Source organism: Hemicordylus capensis, chromosome 7 (genome assembly GCF_027244095.1).
Source record: "Hemicordylus capensis ecotype Gifberg chromosome 7, rHemCap1.1.pri, whole genome shotgun sequence".
NCBI lineage: Eukaryota > Metazoa > Chordata > Lepidosauria > Squamata > Cordylidae > Hemicordylus > Hemicordylus capensis.
Genome location: NC_069663.1, coordinates 16,785,308 through 16,809,482, shown reverse-complemented (window position 1 = coordinate 16,809,482; position 24,175 = coordinate 16,785,308). Strand labels below are relative to the sequence as shown.

The window sequence follows — 24,175 nt, the reverse complement described above, 5'->3', positions numbered from 1 at the left end:
AAGACACCGCCACCCGCAGCTGCCATAGCATCCCCCAAAGCCCACTGTAGCTCTTGGTGGCAGTAAGTCATTTTTTAAATTTAATTTTATCATCTGTCACCACCCTTGAACCAGGCCCAAACTGGCTTGACTCAACCTCAAACCAAACTGGGCCTGGCTCAAGGGGCGTGGCTGGATTTTGAGCTGGCTTGCACACCCCTACCTGAAGCCCAGGCTAAGGGCCAGACTACACGTGACACTGAAGATACTTGGCTGGAACGTCTGGCAACTTTTGTAATTACTATTGGATATTTTTCGGTACTCATACGGTTTGTTGTTTCGTGTCCTCATCATTTTCATGAGTCACTTCTTACCTTCAACCTGTGATACATCATAGACAGCTGCTCCATTGTGACAACTCCAAGCCCATAATTTCTATGGAGAGAGAAAAAGATGTGTGTGCCAAGTTCTCTTTATTTTTCACAAATGTACAGACAGCTTTCAAGGATCTTAAGGTCAACGGAATCTGTTGTAGTACCGTATTTACCCAAATAGAAGATTATTATTGTTGTTGTTGTTGTTGTTGTTGTTGTTATTATTATTATTTTAACTATTTCTATACCACCCAAAACTTATGTCTCTGGGTGGTTTACAATTAAAATCATTTTAAAAAATCAAATCACTTAATTAAAATCATTTAAAACATTAAAACATTTCAAACCCAATATTAAAAATATTAAAACTATAAGATGGTTCTGAATTTAAGAAGAATCCCTTGAAAAATAGGGGGTTAAATACACTTTATGCCTAAATTTATTCCAAAAGAAGAGGACTCTGAATTTAAGGTGGCCCCCTGATTTCTAACATCAAAGAACTTGGCGGGGGGAGAACCAGTCTTGGATTCACGTAAATACAGTAGACTTATTTTAATGAATGTCATGTCACCAACATGTTTAGTTTGCTTGATCTACGACTAAGAACTTTTGCTGACAGCCTGTGAGCCAACTGCATTTTGCAGTCACTCTTGCAGGCTGCAGATTTGCACAAGGTCTCGTTCTAATGTTACAAGATAAACGGCAATAGCTTTGTGTGACACTTTAGGCTCATTCACACACTCAAGAATCGGGTAGGAGAAGACTCCTACCTTGAATCAGGAGCTGGGCGCGCTTCCAATATATTATGGTCCGTCAGTTCAAAACAAGAGGAGCTGGTCTTGTGGTAGTTGAGCATGGATTGTCCCCTTTGCTAAGCAGGGTCCACCCTGGTTTGCATTTGGATGGGAGACTACATGTGAACACTGTAAGATATGTCCCTTAGGGGATGCGGTTGCTCTGGGAAGAGCATCTGCATCCTTAGGACTGCATCTGCATCTCTGGGAAGAGCACCAGCCTCTGGGATCTGCCCCTCTGGGAAGAGCATCTTCATTCTTAGCCTTACGGGATGGGGCCACTCTGGGAAGAGCACCTGCATGCTTGCATTCAGAAAGTTCCAAGTTCCCCCCCTGGCATCTCCAAGTAGGGCTGAGAGAGACTCCTGCCTTCAGTCTTGCAGAAGATGCTGCCAGTCTTGTAGACAATGCTGAGCTAAATGGACCAATGGTCTGACTCAGTGGAAGGCAGCTTCCTGTGTTCCTAAGATCGGAGCGCCCTTTTGATCATGTGCTAAGCAGCAGCTGGGTCGGAGGACTTTTCATCCTATCTCATTCATCAACTGGGTAGAAGGGAGCCATCCAACCCAGCTACTGCTTAGCTCATGATTTCAGACGGTGCCTACGACCTTCTTTTCAATGGACAGATGATCAACTATAGACATTCTACAGGATCTATAGAAAACTGCAGACATTCTGTAGATCAGGGATTCTCAACGGTGGGTCCCCAGATGTTTTTGGACTCCAACTCTCATAATCCCCAGTCCCAGTGACCTTTGATTGGGGATTATGGGAGTTGAAGTCCAAAAACGTCTGAGGACCCAGCGTTGAGAATCCCTGCTACAGATGTTCAATTTATACACATTCTATAGATCATCATTCAGATGATCAACCAGACAACTATAGAGCGCTCCCTATAGACATTCATGGTTTAACATCTTTGCCAGCCTTCAAAAGAGCCCTCAACACATTTTTTTTTTTTAGCCAGGCTTTTAGTAATCTTTGAATGTTTTGAATTGCTGTTTTAACCGTTGGTCTTATTTGGTCTCTATTGTGTTTATTTTTGTGAACCTCCTAGAGTCTTTGGAGTCAGGCGGTATATAAATTAAATTAATTAATTAATTAAACTATTGGGACTGCACACAGCTTCCAAACTAGCATAGGAGGCTTCTCCCACCCTATTCTTGGTTGTGTGAATGGCCTAGCCCACCATCTCCCTTTATGATAACTTGGGTGTCAGACACACCTAGGGGATCCCTCTAACAAACAAACAGCACATTTTTCAAAGTTAAAAAGGTTACCAAAAAAGATAAACATCTAAGAAGCAAAAGACATCACAAAATACTAAGATCTAGCCGAAGAAATCACCAGTTATTAAAAGAGTCAACCAGATCACGTTCTGGAAGGGCTGTGTAATTAAAAAAAGTTTTCACCCAGCGGTGAAAAGATAACAAGGAAAAGATCCAGGCAAGATTTGCACCTCTCTGAAACCTTGGAGAGCTGCTGCCAGTCAGCGTATACAAGACTGAACTAGATGGACCAGTGGACTTGGTATAAGGTAGCTGCTCATGTCTCTATGATCATTACAAGGATGGACATTGATCATATAATACTAACTGCTACTGCAAACTCAAAATGGTCAGCCTTGGTAAAACACACCCAGCTGATGTGTCCTGGAAATATTTGACTGAAAACCTCTACAAAAGGAAACAGACTGATCAAGAACATACATCTCCCAGCTATAACACACCTGTTCTGCATAATGGCAGGAGAATGGGGAATACTTACAATGAGGTTGATTTCTGAGGCTCTGATCGTGTGTGTTTTGTTTGTTTGTTTCCTTTTGCCCAGGACTTAATTCAACCTGCAAGAATCAAAGAAACAGGCAACCATCAGAGAAACGTGTATCATGGAATGGATTTGTTCAGCTCTGCTTGCATCAAGAAGGACTTGGGTACCTGAAACCCCTCCCCTGGTAACAGAAGTCATACACAAACTTGGTCCCAACAGCTGGTCCATCCCTTGGAGAGATGCTTAACCCCACGTGGCGAGTTTACTGTCACAGTAACATGCATATGCACGATCAAATGCACTAAGCTAGGTGTGCCTGCAGAAGCCCACAGGGGGAAGGAACAAAACAGGTTTGTCATTAGCCAAAACATGCCTCCAGCTGAAAATTGAACAGAAGTATTGGCCAGAGTGGCCCTTTTTTTGTGGGAAGGAGGGTCAAGCCATTAACATCAAGGTTCGCAGAAATCATCAACTATTGAGGCTGCCTTACGCAAGAAAAATTCCAGGAACACAGTTTATATCAGGGTGGGCAAACTTGGCCCTCAAGCAGTTGTTGAACTACAGCTCCCATCAGCCCCAGACACAATTTATTGGGGTTGGGGATTATGGGAGTTGTAGTTCAACAACAGGTTTGCCCACCCCTGGTTTATATCCTGCTCTTCCTCCAAGAAGCTCAAGGGAGGAGATCTGATCTTGCTGGTCTTGTGGTAGCAAGCATGAATTGTCCCCTTTGCTAAGCAGGGTCTGTCCTGGTTTGCATCTGAATGGGAGACTACATGTGAGCGCTGTGAGATATTCCCCTTTGGTGATGGGGCTGCTCTGGGAAGCGCATCCAGGTTCCAGATTCCTTCCCTGACATCTCCAAGATAGGGCTGAGAGAGACACCTGCCTGCAACCTTGGAGAAGCCACTGCCAGTCAGTGTAGACAATACTGCGCTAGATAGACCACAGATCTGAGTCAGTATAAAACAGCTTGCCATGTTCCTATGTTCTAGAAGCAAGCATGAATGGTTCCCTTTGCTAAGCAGGATCCACTGTGGTTTGCATTTGGATGGGTGACTACAAGTGCTTTAAGATATTTCCCTTGGGGATGGGGTTGTAGCTCAGTCTCGGAGCATCTGTTTTGCAAGCAGAAGGACCCAGCTTCACGCCCTGGCATCTCCAGGTAGGGCTAGGAGAGATTCCTGCCCAAAACCTAGGTGAGCCACTGCCAGCCTGTGTAGACAATGCTCCGCTAGATGGACAAAGGGTCTGACATGGTGGAAAGAAGCTTCCTATTTTCCTAAGGCAGCCTGTTTTTCCTTTCCTTCTGTTTTCACAACCATCAGATGAAGTAGATTATGCTAAAATACAATGACTGGCCAGAACCTCAAGTGCAGTAGGCACAAAGTTCTGATCTTTTGACCAGCCAGTATCAGAGGGCTGCATCCCTGGTATCTGTTTATTGTTAACTGCTTACGAAGTATGTAGATAGCCACAGAGCTACCACACACACCCATTAAGGATGGGAGGGCATTTGATTGTAGGGATGTACAAACAGGTTCGACATCGCATCTGTTCGGTTTGACAGTCTGATATCGAACCGAACACTGGCTCAGTTCGGCATCGGACTGAAATCTCCCCCACCCCCAGTCATTCAGGGGGGCTCATGATTTATTAATGTTTTTAAAGTTTAAAACTTTTAACTCACCCCATCCAGGGGGCTTCTCCAAGGCCGTGTGTGTGTGTGTGTGTGTGTGTGTGTGTGTGTGTGTGGAGTTCCGCCTTCCCCCCGCCAGCCTCTGTTATGGTAATCACCATAACACCATCTGGGCAGTCTTTGGCCCAATCCGGGCCTCTGCATGACCTCTGTATGGCCGGGTCATGAGTAAAAATAAAAGTTATTAAACATTTTTTTTAAATTGTGAACCCCACCCCCGAAACAAACTGGGCGGCGGGGGGGGGGGGCTGGTTTCAGAACTGAACTGGCCCAGTTCAGACTCGAATCAAACCAGGCCTGCTGGTTTTGTGCACACCCCTATTTTGATGGTGCTGGGCCAGCATGCCCCAAAATGCTTGTTTTGCAGGGAGGAAGCTTGGACTGCCCCTGCAGAAGCAAAAATCACCCCAGAGAGCCTATGCACTTTGCAGCCACTGAATGCTCAATGGAAGGTTCCAAAAGGAGGTGTCTATCCTTCTGTCAGTTAACGGGGCACAGCCAATACCACTGGAAGGCTGGTGGGAGGAGGGCGAGAGAGAATTAAGAGGAGAGAGGGAGGGGAGGGAAGAAGGAAAGAGGGAGGGGCAAGCAAAACTATGGACCATGGGTGACAGTTGGTGTTAACGCTTGCACAAGACATAGGCTATATATTGGAAACAAATTAGATTTACAGTTTTAATCATTTTTAATTTTGTTTGATTTGTATTGTTTTTTGTTGTACACTTCCCAGAGATGCAGACGTTGGGCGGTATATAAATATGTTAAATAAATAAATAAATAAATAAATAAATAAATAAATATAAAAATAAAGAGGGAGAAAATGCCAAACACAAAAAACAAAGATAGCAAGTCCTAAAAGGAAAACAAGAAGCAGCAGCAAAACATGGTGAAAGCAACAAAATAACATCATACCAAACAAGAAAACAAAAGAAAACCATTTGGACAAGATGCGGTTGTTTAGACAGAAGATGAGAAAACCTTTGCAAGAATGCTGTCTGTGTCAATTGAAAATTTGGGAGGACGTAACAGATCACATTTTTTGAGCCATCAATTGTCCTAAGCAACACAGCAGCAAGTGGTTAATGTTTTGACATGGGAAATCGGAATTACACACGTTGAGTTCTGCTTTGCAAAACGTTGTAGATGTGAGAGAGTCAAGGAACATTTCACAACATGATGCCACAATGGAAGTCTCACTATGTGATTATTCTGGGGAAACTTTTCCAGCCCTATGTTTTACCTTCCTGCTCCTCCTCTGCCCTCTTCTGTCCTTTCCTCATCAATAGGACACCTGCATTTTCAGGTCTCAGATAGAGCTGTAGCTCAGTGGGAGAATATCAGCCTTCCACGCAGAAGGTCCCAGGTTCACTCCCTGGCAGCACCTCCAGGTGGGGCTGAGAGATGCCTGCCTGAAACCTTGGAGAGCCGCTGCCAGTCAGTGTAGACTATATTGAGCTAGATGGACCAATGGTCTGACTCAGTATAAGGCAGCTTCCTATGTTCCTGTGTAGTTGTAGTCCAGCAATAGCTACAGAGCCTTAAGTTGGCCATCCCTACATTAACAGTTCATGCTTCAATGATTGGCATAAACGTCTGAGCCAACGGGACAACTTTCTACAACCAAAAACAGGTATTTATATACCACTTTCCAACAAAAGTTCCAAAGTGATTTACATAGGAAAATAATACATACATAAATAAGATGGATCCCTGTCCCCAAAGGGCTCACAATCTAAAAAGAAACATAAGAGAGACACCAGCAACAGTCACTGGAGGGATACTGTGCTGGGGATGGATAGGGTCATTTCCTCTCCCCCTGCTAAACAGAGAGAATCACCACTTGGTTCTCTGCACTGAACCTGATGCACACCTTTTTAGAACACACTGAATGAGGACAGGAGGGAGTCTTTCAAGTTGCACAGGGCTGTTCTTCAAGTAAGATGAAGATAATCGCATCGGAACAGGCCAATGCGCCATACAAGCTTTGCTTTGTAACCTCCAAGCAAAACAGCAGCTTGTGAAATACAAAATCCCAAGGACTGCAGCTTGTTGTGAGGATAGAAGCAGTACAGCAGACCCATTTAAATTCATATTCCATCTTTGAAACCTATTGCCTGTCGCCACATTAAGAAGGAAAGCAGAATCAATTAAGAAAGTAGCAATAAAACCGATGGAAAATAAAATGAAAACAGCCACCAAGATTCTTTTATGGCCTCACAAAAATGACAAAGTGGTCCTCCTTCAAGCGGCAGTCTCTTGACACCTCCCGTTTGCTATGAATACAGATACGGGAGGAAGAGATTCGTACTGAGCAATATGCCGCCAAAAAACTAACAGAAATGTCGCACACGTGGGCCTGATTCTCTGACCTTGAGATGTAACAGGATGCGCCAGATTTTACCACTTGCCAAAGCAAGCCTTTGGCTCAACCGTTTGGGTTGATTTCAAGATGGACAGCCATCCACAGTCAACAAAGGGTCCTGTGCCACTTCAAAAACCATTAAGAAGTTTATTGTCACATAAGCAAGGGAGGCTCTGTGGCTTCCGCTCCCTAATGTTCTCCCTTTCTTATGGTGAACATTACACTGCCCTAAAAGCTCATTTCTGGGTGCAAGCTGGCAAATTTTGCCGGCATTTCTGGTTTTCAGGCATTGGGTGAAGCCAGCTTTTATTTCAGAGGGCGTTGGGGATCTATTGTGTTTATGAATTTGTGCTTAACTGCTAGTGCCTCTGTTGAATTCCTTGCTTATTTTTATGGCTTTAATTTGTTTTATTGGTGGTTTGATGAGATTGCTGTATTTTTGTTTTTACAAGTCGCTTTAGAGTCCCATTTGTGTCCCAAAGTGGGATAAAAATAACTTCAGCCAATAAATAAAATAGACCATGGGTCCAGCTAGTCCAGTATTGGCTGGTTTACAAGAATGAGCAAAAGATGTTCAAACCGGGACAATAGACAACAAGTAATTGCTCTCCAGGCTTATACAAATGGTTTGTGCAACATGGTGCCAATAAAACCACAGCACAAAATGAGCGGCAGATCTGGATGCTAAACAGATTGTCCACTCTTGCTTTAGGATAAGTCAGCCTGATTGAGAAGCTGTCCTGTCTCCAGAAACTAAAAAATATTAAACATTAAAAAATATTTTAAAATATTACATACTCCAGAGTTTAATACCTGGCAGTTTGCCCAAGGAACTTCACATCCCACAGCCTATTAAGTTCATTTTGTTTTGTTTTTTAATCAAACAAGATGGGGAAGGAGTAATCATTTGCTTAAAAAAATTAAAAAAAAAAAAAACTTGGTAAACCATTTCTGCCACAACAAAAAACCTGTGTGACAATTTATTTGTAGCAGTTCCTTTAAATAGAGTGCCTGCTACCCTGCAATAACATGGTTTCTCTATTTTTGTATGTGGCAGTTTTAAAAAGCTACAGCCTCACTTTGGGGTGCCAACTTACAAGGGCTACAAGCCTGCAGTTGGGAATGCAAGAGCTGCCTTCTACAGAGTCAGACCCTTGGTCCATCTAGTTCAGTGCTGTCTTACACGGACTGGCAGGGGCTCTCCAAGATTTCAGGCGGGCGTCTTTCCCAGCCCTGCCGGGAGCTTTCCCAGACTGCAGGCTTTACCGCAGGATTAAGGAGGGTGAAGTATGGCAAGTTACAGATATTTCAAATTTGTCTAAAAAGCCGAATCAAGAAGCGGATTTTTTTTTTTTAACCCCCGACATAAATCAGGCTAAACTCCAATGAGCAATGAAAAACGCGAGTTATGTATGGAGTGCTCCCCAATTAGGGTTGCCACATTCAAGCTTCCCAAATCCAGGGGGCCTAATTTGTATGGCAGCTAATTTGCATTTATTTATTTATTTGACAGATTTGTATACTTTCCCCTCCTACTCTGCCCTCCCATGTGATTGGAGCCAGAGTAAAATCTGGGCAGTGCATTTGAAATCCGTGTAAATCCGGCTGGAATTTAGCAGCTGGGTGGAGGAGCCAAAATCTGGGGGCTACCTTAAATTCCGAGGGACATGGCAACCCTATCCGCGATACTTTGCAGGGACTTTGACTTAAAACTGGACAATATGTGAATGCACACTTGCCCTTCTGTGATTAAGCAAAGCAAGATCACCATCTGGGAAGGATCCTGGAGATAGGGATTGAATCTGCAGAACCCTTGCTAACTGGGCAAAGAGGCACCTTTTAACGTGGTGATTCTCTTTCTATAGCAGGGGGAGAGTAAGTGGTCCTATCCACCCCCAGGACAGTACCTCCAATGACTGTTGCTGGTGTCTCTCTTTTGTTTCTCTTCTAGACTGTGAGCCCTTTGGGGACAAGGTTCCATCTTATTTGTTTGTTATTTCTCTGTGTAAACTACCCTGAGCCATTTTTGGAAGGGTGGTATAGAAACTGAAATTAACCAACAACAACAACAACAACAAGGAGCTCCTCCACAGAGTTATGGCTCCACCCCCTAAGCGTAATATCCTTCAGGAGACAGTACTCACATTTATTTCTTTTATTTATCAAATGTAGTCACTCATCCAAATGCAAACCAAGGGGAACCCTGCTTAGCAAAGAGCTCACTACTGCAAGACTGGCTGCCAAGATTTCATTGCTGCCTCACGTGCCTTGATGTTGGAATCCAAACAGTACCTAGTTCACTGATCAGCCCAAGCAAGCACTCTACAACCTTATGGAAAATGTCACCTGGAAATTTTTCACATGTGGCTTTTAAAGCCCTTTAACTTGCATCTTCTCTGGAATAGAGGGGGTGCGTTCACATATCGGACAAATGGCGCAACAGGGAAGTAACTTGCCTAGGGAGCAAGAGGTTGCTGGTTTGAATCTCCGCTAGTATCTTTCCCAGACTATGGGAAACACCTATATTGGGCAGCAGTGATATAGGAAGATGCTGAAAGGCATCATCTCATAGTGCATGGGAGATGGTAATGGTAATGGTCAACCCCTCCTGTATTCTACCAAAGACAACCACAGGGCTCTGTGGTCGCCAGAAGTTGAAACCGACTCGACTCGAAACCAACTCGACTCAACTTTACCTTTTACCCTGCGAGTTATCAGGTAACAGTCCACACACAATTCGGGTTTTTGACTGTGCATTAGAGTGTAAAATAAAGTGTGCCGTCAAGTTGGTTTCGACTCCTGACAACTACAGAGCCCTGTGGTTGTCTTTGGTAGAATACAGGAGGGGTTTACTGTGTAGCCTGGTTTATATCCAGGGTTTAATAAATCCACTAGTTGCATCAGTTTGGGGGGACAAGAAGTTCACAGTAAAGCCTCCCAGTAAACACGCGGTAAAGGCTGCTGTGTGTAAAAGTGCCAGCTCACTGAGCAAAGAGGCCCATTTAAAAGTGGTGATTCTATTTATTTAGCAGGGGGAGAGCAAATGGCCCTATCCATCCCCAGCACAGCATCCTTCCAGTGGCAGCCGCTGGTATCTATCTTATATTTCTTTTTCAGATAGTAAGCCCTTTGCGGATAGGGGTCCATCTTTATTTATTTATATTTATGTAAACCACTTTGGGGGCTTCTGTGGAAAAGCGGTATATAAATATGTATAGTAGTATCACATCCTGAAGACTTGATTTTGCCAATGCTCAGAAAATGTTTTTTCAGGAGATGATTTTTTGTTGCATTTTAATCTGAAAGGTCTAGCCTTTTTAATTGAAATATGTCGTGTTCCATGCCATTGCTAAATGGGCAAAGAGACAACTTTGAGAGAAGCGGTTCTCTTCTGTCGAGCTGGGGGAGAACAACTATCCCTGGTCATCCCAGTGCTACATCCCTTCCAGCATCTGCTGTTGGTGCCTCCCTTTTGTTTCTAACTGCAACCCCTTTGGGGACAGGAAGCCATTTCTCATTGCTTTTACTCTGTAAAGCCACTTTGGGAACATTTTTTGTTGTTGAAAAGCAGTATATAAATCTATTTAAAAAAACAATACCCAAACTAACGATCAGACAAGGCAACTAGGCTGGTGTCACACCTTTAAGAGCCACAAGCGTTGAATTATAATGTACGGGAATAGGAACTGGCAGCTTGGAGACAAAAACGTATTTCTGTAAGTTTTGCCTGAGACGCTTACAACAAATGGTCTTTTTCACAGGCAAGGTCTGCCTTCTGGAAATTAAGCTGTCTCCAGGCCACACAGCAAATTGCAGAACCAAATACGGTAGGAGTGCTTGAGGGCCAAAGTTCTCAGGGAAGAACTTTCAGCTTGAATTGGGTGGGGAAGACACAAAAATTCTTGTTTCACTGGTTTTCCCAGTGAATTGACTGCTGTCAATTTGGTGGCAGCCGTGGTCTTCCCAGTGGCGGCCATTTCCCCCCCAGAATGCCCCTCCAGGAACAATGCTATATCAGGGGAAGGGGTCATCCTCTCACCACCTCATAGTTTTTAGGGAACATTCTCGAGGGGTGGGGAATAGCTGCTGCTACCACTAACCCCTTAAACGTTTGGCCCATTTCATGCCCCCCCCCAAAGATCACTGAAATGACCCCCACCCCTTTTTCAAGTCAGTAAATGGGGCTGTGAAAGGTAGGGGGGCTGCACGCCCTTCAGCTCCTCTTGCACTTGCTATCCTATTCCAACGGAGAGCATACACAAACCATGTAATTCAATTACCACAGCAGGGAAATTTTAACTGGTCTTACACATCTGAAGCGGCATAATGAATAAATAGAATTAAAATAATTTATACTCTCAGCGGGGAAAAGAGCGGCGCAGCCTTCCCGCCTTTCACTCCACTTCATCCATATAGATTCACTGGGAATAAGAGACTCCCCATTTAGCACAGCCTGCCTTGGCTCGGATGCTCTTCAAGCCTTTTAGGGACTTGCTGCATATTATGCACAAATGTGCATAATGGAGCCCCAATGCTGGTTTGGAAAAGGAGACAAAAACTCACAGGGGGAGATTTGGAGTGGAGAAGTGGCAAGCAGGCATGCTTAAGCCGTTCCCCACCTGCCACGCCTGCAGTCCAAACGGCCCCCAAGTGAAATAGGATTTGAAACCGGGGTAAATATGGATTTTGAACTCCGCAGAGGATGTGGCGGAGGGTAAGGGTAGGCACACAAAAGCTTTGGCCTCTCCCCTCTGTCCCCAGCTGCTTCTCTGCACAAAAATGAGAGCCAGTGTGGCACAGTGGTTAGAGTGGCAGACTAGGAACAGGGAGACCCAGGTTCAAATCCCCCCTCAGCCATGGGGCTCACTGGGTGGCTTTGGATCATTCACTTGTCTATCCTAACTCCCCTCACAGTTATTGCAGGAATAAAGGGGGGGCAATCGTACCATATATGTCCCGTTGAGCATACATATATGTTCCCATCCGTTCTCTCTCTCTCTCCCTCACATACTCAACACACACCAGTTTGGAAGGAGAGCTGGTCTTGTGGTAGCAAGCATGACTTGTCCCCTCTGCTAAGCAGGGTCTGTTTTGGTTCACATTTGGATGGGCAACCACATGCGAGTGCTGGAAGCTATTCCCCTCAGGGCAGCAGTTCCCATCCTGTGGTACCACCTATTGGGAACCTCCTGACACAAGATGTGGCGACAGCCAACAACCTGGATGGCTTTAAGAGGGGGTTGGATAACCAAACCCAAGGAGGAGAGGTCTATCAACGGCTACTAGTTGGAGGGCTACAGGCCACCTCCAGCCTCAGAGGCAGGATGCCTCTGAATACCAGTTGCAGGGGAGCAACAGAAGGAGAGAGGGCATGCCCTCAGCTCCTGCCTTTAGGCTCCCGGTGGCCCACTGTGTGAAACTGGATGCTGGACCCAATGGGCCTTCTTGGGCCTGATCCAGCAGGGGATGGGGCCATAGCTCAGTGGGAAAGTATCTGTATGCTTGCATACAGTTCAATCCCTGGCATCTCCAGATAGAGCTGGGAGAGATTTCTGTCTGGAACTTTGGGGAGAAAGGGTGCAACTTTCAGCGGCCTTTGATCCTCAGGCTGGTGGCCAAAAGGTCCTTCCTCTCATTTCTGCAGTCTCTGGGGCAATTCCAAGGGTAACAGAATAGGGCATTGTACTCCTTTTTTAAGGAGTGTAGCCACCAGCAAATTTTCAAGCTGATATGCTATTTACACACTCACAAGGGAACATCTTCTACTACAAGGCCATATTCTTTACCAAACCCTTAAACATTATCGACAGTGTCCAATACATGCAAATTCATCAGTAACGGAATCATAAGCAGTGTCCAAACATTCTGATTCCGCTACTGAAATATTTGTGCATCTTTCGGACACTATCTGAAAGTGTCTGTAATAGATAGTGTCTGTAACAAGGAAGGGTTTTGTAAAAGTGTGGCCTTACGTTCCCTTGTGAGTGGGTATACACAATATCAGCCTGAAAATTTGCCTATGGCTAGTCGTTGAAAAAGTGGCCTCATCCCTGATTCCACTGACCTTGGAACTGTCCCTTAGGAAGATCCGACTGTCCTTCAGCCAAGAATTCTCAGTCCTCATATCTAAATTTCCAGCCCTCTTCTATGAGCAAGATCTCAGCTGCGACTCCGCTAATACCAACAGCAATTTAAACAGCCCAGCTAATTATCCGCAGTCCAGGGTTAACTGCTTAACTCCGATGCATGGGTGTGTGCGTAACACTCCATTGTCTAAATCTGCAGTTCAGATTTGAGGGCCTTGTGGCTCAGTGACTAATCCAAACGCTTATGCAATTGACAGGGCCATGGCAGCAGAAACCCAAAGTGGCATTTCCTGTTTGGAGCTACACTCAGAGACTTTATCTGCAAGATTTAGTGTCTACCTTTAAATACACTAAAGGGGTTAACCAGCCCAAAAGGCTTCTGGGTTCCTGTAGAGGATGAGTCACAGGAAGGATGGCAAGGATGCAGCTCTATAAAATATTAAAGTTAATAGGCTTCTCTGCCACAGACTGGAGCAATAAGCAACGTGCTAATAGGCCCCGGATTCTTTCCTCGATCCTGAAAGTCACTAATGGCCCTCTGGGTCCGTGAGCAGATGTCAACTAAGCACTGCAGGTGCCACATTTCATTCACTGCAAAATTGCTGCCTGGCATTTAATTAATTTTTTATTATGACGAAAGCGCATGTCCCCCTCCACTGCCACAAGCTGTCAGTCCAGAATCAAACCAGGCCAAGCAGAACGGCGCGTCTGCCAAGTCGGGAACTCACCAAGTTCCTCACCCTGAAGTTCAAATTAAAAGCTTTGTGGGAGGACTGTCGTCAGACCAAGAGGCAACATGCTGTAGTGGCTAGAGCATCAGACTTGGTTTGGGCAGGCGTCTCTTCAAATCATCCACCCAGTCATAACACTCATGAGAGAAGTGTCACCGTCTGGACTCTACGCCAGGAATGCTCAGTGTTGGGTCCCCAGATGTTATTGGACTAACTCCCATAATCCCCAACCGGGGATTATGGGAGCTGAAGTCCAATAACATCTGGGGACCCAACACTGAGATGCAACAGTTTGCCCTACGGCAGTGCTTCCCGACTGGAGGCCTCCAGATGTTGCTGAACAACAACTCCCATCATTGCAGCTGGGGATGATGGGAATTGTTGTTCAGCAACATCTGGAGGCCCCCAGGTTGGGAAGCACTGCCCTAGGGCTTCATATCGGTCTTTCCCAGCCCTGCTTTCCCCATTTGGGACCTTCTACATGTAAAGCAAGACCATCAAGAAAGAAGCACATTAAAAAACTGAAAGCCTTTGAGATGTGCTGTCTCAGAAGAATATTCAAGATTAAATAGACCAGCCGAACAACAAAATGTAGAAGAACTTCAAAAAGCAAGCAAACAAATAATAGAGACAACCAAGAGACCTAAACTGGAGTATTGTGGACATATCCTCAGAGGAGTAAAATATCAAATACCAAGACTAATGCTAGAAGGAAAGCTAGCAGGAAAAAGATCAAGAGGAAGGAGGAGGAAGGGATGGATGGATAGATGACCGACCTGAAAGAACGGCTAGAAATGGACATAGAAGACATCATCCATGATTCCAGGGACCGAGATCTATGGCTTTTGCTGGCCACCAACCCCTCAATCGGAGAAGCCACATGAAGAGAGAGACAGACCTGTAAGGCAGGTGCTCTTTCACTTAGCTACGGGTGCAGTGTTCTTGATGGACATATGAAACTGCCTCTTACTGAATCTATGCCATATTATGCTTGATGCCAGATTATATTTCAGGGTTTTACCAGTTTACCCCTAAAACTCCCTTCTATCCGCAACCACGTTTTACCCAAGGGAGCATCCAAATGACACTCCCTTACGCAGTCTGAAACTGCCCAATCCTGGAAGGCCTGCATTCTGTGCTTTCTCCACTCACTCAAACTCACTTTCATTAGGGGACTCTACGTCAGGGTGGACAAACTTGGTAAAGTGTGCCATCAAGTCAATTTTGACTCCTGGCACCCACAGAGCCCTGTGGTTGTCTTTGATAGAATATAGGAGGGGTTTACCATTGCCATCTCCCATGCAGTCTGAGATGATGCCTTTTAGTATCTTCCTATATCGCTGCTGCCCAATATAATACCAGCAGAGATTCGAACCGGCAACCTTCTGCTTGTTAGTCAAGCATTTCCCCACTGCGCCACTTAAGGTAGGCCCTCCCGCTATTGTTGAACTACAACTTCCATTGTTCCCAGACACAACAGCAGAAGGAGGGCCAAGTTTGCCCACCGCTGCTCTAGGCTGTGAACTCTATGGAAGCATAAGAGACCAAACTGGAATGAGGGGTCTGCAGTTCAAAGAAAATAAACTGTTTCCGTGGTGTCGTCATTTAATGGAAGTGAGAGCTGCCCATCCCTTTCTCTCTCTTGCTCCTCAACTAAATCAGGAGCGGCTCCATTTCAAAAGGTGGATAAAGCATTTCTGTAAAAAGCAACCTTAATGTTCCTGTGGGGTGCCACGCAAATCAATAGCAATACATCATTAAGCCACCACACAGGCATTGCTCTCTTCCTCTTTCCTGTATCATCATCTCCCAAATATCACTTTCAACAGGACCTGAAGCGAAACGAAACAGAACCCCCAAGAGCTCTCCTTAATATCACTGTGTCCTCCACCTCTTCACTTGTTATGGCTTTTTCTCTCCAAATAGAAAATGATCATTTAGGCCATCGCACAGCGTTACCTGTAAGCATGGCCAGAGGAGCTGTTTGATATGGACAGAGCCGCACTAGGGCAGTGGTGGGTGGCAGAGGAACAATCGAGGGACAAGTTAAGACCTGCCTCCCCCCCCCCCCGTTTAAAGCACCTGCTCCCCTGCCAAAACTTTTCGGCTGGGGGAACTCTAATCGTTTCGGCACCTCCAATTAGAATTACTCTTCAGCTCTCAGGGTAAGAGGTGCACATATTTGCACCTTAGGATGGGAAAAGTTCCTCCCACTTCACAAGAGGGAATGAGGAATGCCATTTCCAAGGGAGGCCTCTTTGTAGTTTGCAAGTTGGGAGTGGGATAGCTTCAGACAGGGCTGCACTGACACCTAGTGACAGAAAGCAATCACTACTATAAAGCTACCGCTGATTTAGAATGCCCACCCCATTTGCCCCATTCTATTCTTTCATATTCAAAATCTCCCCTCCCATTTTGTTTATTCATAATATTCTGTCTGGTCATGGACCAAAATCAATGATGACGACGACATTTATATTTAAAAAAAATATCGGCCCATCTAAATAGCTCTGGACTGTTACTCGAGTATAGCTGTTTTACTGGTTTAGTTAGCCACTCTGAGCAGTAGTGTACTAGAGAGGCAGGGCACAACTGTTTTATATAAAATAAAATAAATCAATCGATTAAAACTACCACCAAATAGTTGATCAAAGCAATTAAAATGATCCCCTCCCTCCAAAAAAGTTAATTTCATCTAACATATCCTCAGGTGGTGAAAGTGGAGGTCCAATTTTGCCAGTTTCATGGGCAGGCATACTTGAAACTGCCATTCCTACCCCTCCACCCCGGATCCTTTTAAGACAGGGATGGACAGACTCGGCCCTCCAGCTGTAGTTGAACTACCACTCCCATCATTCCCAGGCACAATTTCATGTGGCTGGAATTATGGGAGATGTAGTTCAACAACAGCTGGAGGGCCAAGTCTGCCCACCCCTGCACTAAATCATGATTAGTGCTGCCACAGGCATGAATGGTAAAAGGGGTGGGGAGAAAAATGACACTCACTTTCCTCAAACAGGAAAGCACCCCCACCCAAATTTTACAGTAAATGTAAAATTACTGATTTTACTAAAAAGATTTTAGTAAACCTAAAATCAACCTTGTTTCACCCTGAAACATTTCAGCACCTTCAATTTTCATTCAAAGCCACATCTAAGAGAATTCTTTATCAGTTCTAGTCTAGTAAAGCACAGTATAATATAGGCTTCATATTTTTCCTCCTCCCAAAATGAGAGGGGAAAAGCACTCTCCAAATCTGTAGAAGATGGTAATGGAAGCCAGCCACACACACACACACACACACACACACACACTTTATTCAACATATGCACTCACCCTAAGCCTTCTCTACTACTTTCATAATTACAGCAGATAAGTATCTTCATCGATACCCTCACCAAAAGATAAAAAAGATTATACATTTTACCCAATGATTATCGCCTTTAAAAAAAATATTTTTATCCTGCTGGTACATCCCACAGCTGAGACATCCAAAGTAGCGAACATAAGCAACATCAAAACCAGGGGCGGAGCAACCATTGAGTGAATGGGTTCAAAAAGCCCGGCCGCGAGCTACGAAAGGACCATGCAAGCCCTTTGGGAGTTCATTCCCAGCCAGCACTTGGGAAAGCGAGGAAGAGAAAGGGAAATAAATGCAAACACTGGCTGGGAATGTGCTCCAGAGGGCTCGTGCAGGACCTCAGGTGATCGGGCCACGCCCACATGCACATGACATCATGTGTAAGGGGCATCACTGGCGCGTGCGGTGCAAACTCTGCAGGGCCTCCGTCCCTTAGCTCCGCCACTGATTAAAACAATGGCATAAAGGCTCACATTCCACAAAGGGCAATGCAGACGGGGCAACGTATATGGTCAGCAGTGCCTGTGCCACTGTGCATGCCTCAAATACTGCTTGCTTTATTGCAGAACTGCTGTGCTCTGCCACAATTTAAAGTTGTGCCACTGTGGTTGAAAATAATGGGCATTAGGGTTGCAGAAGGGCAGCTTTAGGTTGTAGCAGAATAGGGCTGCTCCACAATACTGCGAGAGGTCTTGAGAAGTGCACTGCTGAACAATGGGGCATCTGTAAATTCAGAAGGGCAGATGCTCTCTCCAATAGCCCCCGTGGCCATGCCCACCCAACAGCCAGAGAAGCCGAGAAGTACCGGCGCTCCTACCCTCTGCTACACCCCTGGTGCGGAATCCTCCCACGCCTTGTGCAGAACATGAGCCAATATTAATTATTATTTTTTAAACCCACCACATAAAACTTAATACATCCTTCTATAAATAAAGTAAAATCTGGTTAATAAGCCATCTGTTCAGCTCATCAGATATGCTCAGAATATACCAAAGTACGTGTGTGACAGGGAGGAGACTAGCTTTGGGTGGGGGGCGAAATTCAGTCTCCTGCCTTTTCTGCTGCCATTTCCCAGAACAAAGCCCTTCCAACTCTAATGGAATGGGAGTTCTTAATTAAAACAAACCCATAAGAAATCAGCGGCACACACAAGGGCTTGCTTAATATACACGTCCCTTAACAAAAAGGCTGGACTGTAGCATTGCCTTGACGAACTACAGAGCAAAAAGGAGTTGAAAACGACTGTCTGCCAGAAATAACACAAGGAAAAGGGAAAGAATCCCCAAGGCTGGGTCTCGCTCTCTCACACACGGGCCTCCCCTTCTAGCTGCATTCAGAAACCTCCCAGCACTTAGGCTTATTGAGCTGGGAGGCACCAGCTGCTGGTGCACAAGGCCAGGAGGAACATAGGAAGCTGCCTTCTACCGAGTCAGCCATTGGTGCATCTAGCTCAGCACTGTCCACACAGACTGGCAGCAGCTTCTCCAAGGTTGCAGGCAGGAATCTCTCTCAGCCCTATCTTGGAGAAGCCAGGGAGGGAACTTGGAACCTTCTGCTCTTCCCAGAGTGGCTCCATCCCCTGAGGGCAATATCTTACAGTGCTCATACATGTAGCCTCCCATTCAAATGAAAACCAGGGCAAACCCTGCTTAGCAAAGAGGCCAATTCATGCTTGCTACCCAAGGCCAGCTCTCCTCCTTTAATGTGCTCTCAGCACATGGCAGTGCAGGCCAGAGGTAAACAGAGCTAGAATTCCATCACTGTAACATGCTCTTTGGGGAGAGCGGATAGAGAATTTTTTTTCTTCCTCACTCACAACTCTAGAACCAAAAGGTCATTCCATCAAACTGTTGGCCAGAAAATTCAGGACTGGCAAAAGGGAGTACTTTTTGACACAGCACATAATTAATCTATGGAATTCTCTGCCATGGTGGTGAGGGCCACCAGTTGGGCTGGCTCTGAAAGGGCTGGGACCTGTCCTCCATGAATTTGTCTATTAATGGCTACTAGTCCAGGGGGCTAGAGGCCATCTCCAGCCTCAGAGGCAAGATGCCTCTAAATACCAGTTACAGGGGAGCAACAGCAGGAGAGAGGGCATGCCCTCACCTCTTGCCTGTGGGCTTCTCTTGCCTCTCGACTGTAAAAAATGCAAAAGTTATTACACACACGGTAATAAAACACACATGGTGATCTCATAACCTTTCCCCACTTCAGAAAGCAGGTTAAAAATGAAAACATTGGGACATACAATCTTTTACATTCATTAAACAGTCACCAGACATTCTAGAAGTCATCCAGCCTCACTACCCAGCACAGCAACTGTCCAGATCTCCTGCTTTCTGTTCAAATACCACAGCTGCTCATGATTTATACAAGGCACATCCACAGGTGGGGAAGTGTCGGAAGTAGCAACGCGGCATCTGCGGGGAGCCACCGTGTATTTGGAGCTGAATGCAGAGCGGTCGGGTCCATCTGATTCCTACAACTTCTCCCTTGCATTCCTGTCGATCACGATGTGTTTACGCAGAAATCTTGTTTACACCACTTCTTCTTCCGACATAATCACCCCGTCTCCCCTTGAACAACATTGGTTCCCAGAGTGCAAATTCTATCCTCTGGCAAATTCTAACTTTGTAGCTGAATCCCACAGGTGGACAATAGATCAAAACCCACCAAGAGCAGACTGTGTATGCTACCGATGAATTGCTGGCAGCTTCAAAGCGGAATTGTATTCCCAGGGGAAAATGCAGCAACCAACACCCCTTTCTTGAACTCTCTTTTTCGAGAGCCAAGCCACGAATAACAAAAACCGCCACACAATCCATACTCTGCTCTTCCTTCAGGCAAATGTAAGGAACAGGCTCCCATCTGGGAGTGCAAGCGTCTTTTAGGGACTTTTTTTTCACACTTTCTTTTTAAAAACTGATTTTTATCCTAACCCAGGGGTTGCAAACCTGTGGTACTCCAGATGCTGCTGAGCTACAACTCCCATCATCCCCAACCACACTAAATTACAGCCGAGGATGATGGGAGTTGTAGTTTAGCAGCATCTAGAGCAGGGATTCTCAACGCTGGGTCCCCAGATGTTATTGGACTTCAACTCCCATAATTCCTAGCCCCACTGGCCTTTGGTTAGGAATTATGGGAGTTGAAGTCCAATAACATCTAGAGACCCAACATTGAGAATCCCTGATCTAGAGTACTACAGGTTTGCAACCCCTGGGTTAGGATAAAAATTAATTTTTAAGAAGCAAGTGTGATGGGTTTGGAACCCCTGTATTGCAGAACCAGGAGGCAGAGGCTGAAGAGGTGCAGAGTTGGGCAACTGGTGGCCAGAACCTGGGGGCCTTCTCCCTGGAGTGGCCAAAGGGAGAAGGAGGGGTTGCATGCTCGGTTACGGAAAAACCCTCCCCTCCACTGGAAGAGTAAAAGGGGTTTCAATGGCTACCAATTGCCACATGGGCAACTAAAATCAAACAGGCCTCTCAGCTGCCAACCCAGGTCCTTAAGGGAGAGTTCAACCCTGTAGCAGGCCCAGGTCGCCCTCTTTCCCTCAGAGACCTCTCTCAGACGTTCCGCTGCCTGGAGGCTCCCCTCAGGCTTCCTTCCTCAAAAACTCCTTTTAGTTTTTTCCCCGTTTCTGCGTTGGGGCTACTTGCCAGCGTCAATGTCCCTGGCTTCGTTCTCTCATGCCTGTCACACAGCCCTCAGAACTCAGAGACAAGACCTGCAGCCGCTCATCCTCAAAGCAGATGAGAAAACACACGGGAAAAGTGTCGGCCAGACAAATAATATTAGATATTTATCCTCCGGCGGAGTGACACCAAAGTGCATCCTCTCATTAACCACAAGTGATACATGGGTGCCACCATCTAATTTTGTTGTGAGCACAAAGGTTATATAACACCAAGAAAGGAGAAGTTGTGAAGAAGAAGAAGTGAATTATTAGAGACAGTGTCTAGAGTGCATTACTGTTGACCACATCAACTTGCAGGGCCTCCAAAGAGTCCTAGATACAACATTCTTATGAGAGAGAGAGAGAGAGAGAGAGAGAGAGAGAGAGAGAGAGAGAGAGAGAGAGAGAGAATCATTAATATTCCAGAATGACAATGATTAGGAACTCCCAAGGGTTTCTGCTCACCCAACAAGGTTGTCAGAGGGGCCTTTGCTCTGTGTGGGAGGCTAAATTGTCATGCATGTGGGACAGGGCCATCTCTGTTATTGCCCCCAGGCTCTGCAATGCTCTCCAGAGAATGCCCACTTTTTGACATCTGTGGCTGATTTTAGAACTACAGGTTACTCACATGTAACGTTGGTTCTTCTAGTGGTCATCTGTACTTCTACACGCCCTCCCTGCAAGGGTCTCTGAAGCTGGTCTCTGTGACTGAGGGGATGAGGAGTGGCACAGCTGCATATAGCGGCTGGGGCCAGGGTTCCCACCCGAAGCAGGAGAATTAAGCTTATTAGATTCCGACGAGGTCTCTGTGCAGGCGCATAGCCCATGTACAGATGACCACTTGAAGAACCAACGTTAACTGGTGAGTAACCTATAGTTCTTCGATGTGTTCTCTGTCTTCTACACAAATGGGTGCATAAAAAACTAGCACCCAAGGAGGAGGAAAGAAGAGAAGCAATATATAACCTGCCAGGAATTTTTATTTCAGAAACAGTTGCAGGGGAGTAACAGCAAGAGAGGGGATGCCCTCAACTCCTGCCCGTGGCTTCCAGAGGCATCTGGCGGGCCACTGTGCGAAACAGGATGCTAGACTAGATGGGCCTCAGGCCTGATCCAGCACAGCTGTTCTTAAGAATATCAACTGAAAATCAATTGCAGGACACTCCTGCCAAATACAGCATCATCCCTGGTATCAATACCATTATTTATGTATTTATTTATGTATTTATTCGATGTCTATACAGCCCTTCCAAAAATGGCTCAGGACGGTTTATACAGAGAAATAATAAAACAATGACAGATAAATGAGTGGAGCAAAGCCCAAGTAACTGCCTGACATATAGCGTCCAACGGGACCACACAATCAAAGGCCACAGAGGTCGCCACCAACTTAGCTGAGGGTGCCTTAACGGTTGCAGGCAACTGCTTGTGAGCCAATTGATAATAGAGTTCATTGTGGAAACTATCCACCTAGACATGGATTGGGCTGAAACTTGGAGACCTTTACGCGGGCCATCATAGAGAACGAACAAGGAAGGAGTTTTTCTCCATTCAGCAGACCTCTGGATATAGAAAGATAATGCTCTTCTAACATCTAAATGATGTAATCGTCACTCTGCATCTGAGGAAGGATTCGGGAAAAGTACTGGCAGAGTGAGCGGGGACAAACGGTGAAACATAGACACCACTTTGGGCAGAACATGGCTTTATTGTTTAGCCGATTTTAAGGTTTTAAATGTGATTTTTATGGAGTTTTACTGTATTTTAACTTTTGAAAACCACCTTTGGATGTCTTATGAAAGGCGGTATATAAACTGAACCAAGCAGTACGTTCATAACCAGCTTCATCTGTATAACTAAACTCACAAGGCAGGATCCAGCCTAATCATGACTAAGTCCTATTGGAATTCATGGGATTTACATTAGTCATAGCTAACTTGTCGCATTGCTTTTGATGGTGCTCAGTTATGATGTGCCAGTCTAGACGCTGCCCACTATCAGCACATCTTCTATATCTTTATTTGGGAACACACACACACACACACACACACACACACACACACTACACCATAACCAATACTTAGGAAAGTAGGAAGCTGCCTTCTACGGAATCAGACCATTGGTCCATCTAGCTCAGTATCATCTACACCAGGGCTGCTCAACTTCGACCCTCCTACAGATGTTGGCCTACAACTCCCATAATCCTTGGCTATTGGCCACGGTGGCTGGGGATTATGGGAGCTGTAGTTCAAAAACAGCTGGGGGTGGGGTAAAGTTGAGCAGGCCTGGTCTACACTGATTGGCAGCAGATCTCCAAGGTTACAGGCAGGATTCTCTCCCAGCCCTAACTAGAGATGCTGCTAGGGAGTGAACCTGGGACCTTCTGCATTAGTTTTAGAGGCAGATGCTCTTCCACTGAGCTCCCTAAGGGGGATACCTTACAGCATTCACACATAGTCTCCCATCCAAATGCAAACCAAGGCTGACCCTGCTTAGCAAAGAGGACAATCCATGCTCGCCAAGACAAGACTAGCTCTCCTCTGCACAAGACCAGCTCTCCTAAACAGCAACGCTGCTAAACCTTTAAGCTCCCTCAGGCTGTGAACCTGGACCTTTAGTGGGAGTGCCATAAGCCCCCTCCTGAGCTGGATGGAGCCCACCTCCCAGGTCATGCAAACCACCTACCAGCAGAATCTCCGTCTCTTCCAGAGTGAGCTTCCCATTTCATTTTGTAGTTCAAGCAAGGATCCTCTATGAAAGTGGGAGTCACTTGGGGTTCCTCTCGCTGTTCACCGCCAGACAAAGGCGAAACCAAAACACTGGAAGTGTAGGCTGTAGTTAAATACAGACTGGTTAGCGGGGAGGGTGTTGAGGGTATGTGTATGTGGTTAAAAAAAAATTAAAAATTGGAGAACTCAAAGCCTATTTAAATATTTCTCTCGGGTTCTTCAGATCACCAAGGTTGCCGTTTCGAACGTTGTCTTTTGCATGCCTGAATGTAAAACACAGGCCCAGCCGCTGTGCAACAACTGTCTCCCGTTCTTTCTGGCACACAAATTGCCATGCATCAGGTGTGGCAAGAAAGCTGCATACAGCCTGGTATTTTATTTATTTCCTTACATTCATGTCCCGCTCTCCCTCCAAGGGATCCAGAGCCGGTTGTACATGGTTGTGTTTATCTTCCTCACAGGGTTGTTGTGTGGGTTACACTGTGAGGTAAGTCTGGCCCAGAGCTACCCAGCGAGTTTCATGGCTGAGGAAAGGTAAAGTGTGCCGTCGAGTCGGTGTCAACTCCTGGCGCCCACAGAGCCCTGTGGTTGTCTTTGGTGGAATACAGGAGGGG

The 24,175-nt window shown here is 45.7% G+C and overlaps 1 protein-coding gene across 7 annotated transcripts in view; it reads right to left on the bottom strand.

Annotated features, from left to right (window-relative positions):
* Positions 1–24,175, bottom strand: part of HIVEP3 (HIVEP zinc finger 3) — a 268,460-nt gene that overhangs the window by 63,841 nt on the left and 180,444 nt on the right. For all 7 annotated transcript variants that reach the window (XM_053267805.1, XM_053267803.1, XM_053267809.1 and 4 more), the window contains 2 exons: positions 2,915–2,990; positions 354–414 (listed from right to left, as the gene is read on the bottom strand). The gene's annotated coding sequence lies outside the window, so the exon portion shown is untranslated. The remainder of the gene's footprint in view (positions 1–353; positions 415–2,914; positions 2,991–24,175) is intronic.